Consider the following 2,147-nt stretch of genomic DNA (forward strand, 5'->3'; position numbering starts at 1 on the left):
ATGTTTCATTAAATTTACTCCTATTCTATTTGTTGCAATTGCAAAAGGAATTATTTTTTCCACTTCTTTTTCCGATGCTTCATTATTAGAGTACAGGAACACTATGGATTTTTGAATGTTGATTTGTATCTAGAAACTTAAGTTATTTGCTTATTGATTCTACTAGTGCTCTTGGAGTCTTAGAGGTTTTCTATATAGAGAATCGTGTCATCCGCAGATGGCGACAGTTTGACTTCTTTGTTTCCTATTTGGATGCCTTTTATATCTTTCTCTTGCCTGATCACACTCGCTAGGACTTGCATTGTTATCTTGAATTAGACTGGCAACAGTGGACAGAATTGCCTTGTTCCTGAAGTTAGAGGGAAAGTTTTTAGTTGTTCACCATTAAGTATAATAATGTTGGCTGAGGGCTTGTCATATATGGCTATTTTTATGTTAAGGTACTTTACTTCTATACCAATTTAGTTAAGTGTTTTGATCATAAAAGGATGCTGTATCTTGTTGAAGGCATTTTCTGCATCTATAATGTGATCATATGATTCTTATTTTTTAATTTGCTTATGTGGTGTATTCAATTAATCTATTTGCATATGTTGAACCACCCCTGTGCCCCTGGGATGAAGCCCACTTGATCGTGGAGTATAATCTTTTTAACCTGTTGCTGTATTCGGTTTGCTAGCATCTTAATTGGGATTTTTGCATCTGTGTTCATGAGAGATATTGATCTGTAGGTTTTTTTATTGTGTTACCTTTACCAGGATTTGATATCAGAGTAATATAGGCCTCACAAAATCAGTTTAGAAGTACTGCCTCCTTTTTCATTTTTTGGAAGAGTTCAAAGGGAATACGTATTAAATCTCTGAATGTAGAATTCACTGGTGAAGCCATCTGGTCCTGGACTTTTACTTTTTGGTAGGTTTTTGATGATTGTTTCAATTTCCATACAGCTGATCGGTCTATTTAGATTTCCCAGATTTTCCTGATTCTGTCTAGGAAGATTATAGTTTTCTAAGTACTGGTCCATTTCTTCTAGGTCAGAAAATTTGGTGTGATATATTTTTGCGTAGTAATCTTGCATGATCTTTTGTATTTCTGCGATGTCAGTCATAATTTCCCCTCTTTCATCTCTGAGATTGTTTATTTGTGTTCTTTCTCTTTTTTCTTTAATGAATCTAGCCCGGGGCTTGTCAATTTTATTATCCTTCTCAAGGAACCAGCTTTTTCTTTATTTATTTTTTCTATTTTTTTTGTTTGTTTTCATCTTTATTTATTTCTGCTCTAATTTTGATGATTTCTTCCTTTTGCTGACTTTAGACCTCATTTGTTCATCCTTTTCCAGTTTTTTAAGATGAAGCATATAGGTTGTTTATTTGGGCTTGTTCTTGATTTGAGAGATAGGCCTGCGAACTTTCCTCTTAGGACCATATTCGCCATGTCCCAAAAGTTTTGATATGTTGTACTATCATTATCATTCGTTTCTATGTATCTCTTGATCTCTCTTGTTATTTCTTCCCTGACCCAGTTATTCTTCAGTAGCATGTTGTTTGATGTCCAAGTAGTTGTGGTTCTTCCCGATATCTTTCTGCAGTTGATCTATAGTTTCTAAGCATTATGATCAGAGAATATGGTTGGTATGATTTCAACCATCTCCTATTTGTTGAGGTTATGTCTGTGTCCCAGTATGTGGACGATTCTTGAGAATGTTCCACGGGCACTAGAAAAGAATGCATAAGCGACTGTTTTGGGATGCAAGGCTCTGTATATGTCAATTATGTTCACTTGGTCTAATGTGTCACGTAAGGATGTTATTTCGTTATTGATTTTTTGTTTGACTGATCTGTCTATATCCGACAGTGGGGTATTTAGGTCCCCTACTACGATAGTGTTTTGGTCTGTTTCTCCCTTTAGTTCTGTTGGTAATTGTTTTATATATTTCTGAGCTCCCTGATTGGGAGCATGGACATTAATATGTGTTATATCTTCTTGGTGCATGATTCCCTTTATCATTATGAAGTGTCCCTCAGTATCTTTCTTTACATTTTTTTATTTTGAAATCGATTTTGTCCAATATTAGTACCACTCCTCCCACATTTTTTTGATTTGTTTTGTTATTTTGTTTTAGATGAGCTGACACCTTTCAGTATTTC

At 34.7% G+C, this 2,147-nt stretch overlaps 1 protein-coding gene across 1 annotated transcript in view; it reads right to left on the reverse strand.

Annotated features, from left to right (window-relative positions):
- The window catches only part of LOC105308465 (olfactory receptor 4C16), a 57,410-nt gene that overhangs the window by 9,985 nt on the left and 45,278 nt on the right, over positions 1-2,147 (reverse strand). The gene's annotated exons all lie outside the window — the stretch shown is intronic.

This window comes from Pteropus vampyrus, unplaced genomic scaffold (genome assembly GCF_000151845.1).
Source record: "Pteropus vampyrus isolate Shadow unplaced genomic scaffold, Pvam_2.0 Scaffold579, whole genome shotgun sequence".
In the NCBI taxonomy this organism is placed as follows: Eukaryota; Metazoa; Chordata; class Mammalia; order Chiroptera; family Pteropodidae; genus Pteropus; species Pteropus vampyrus.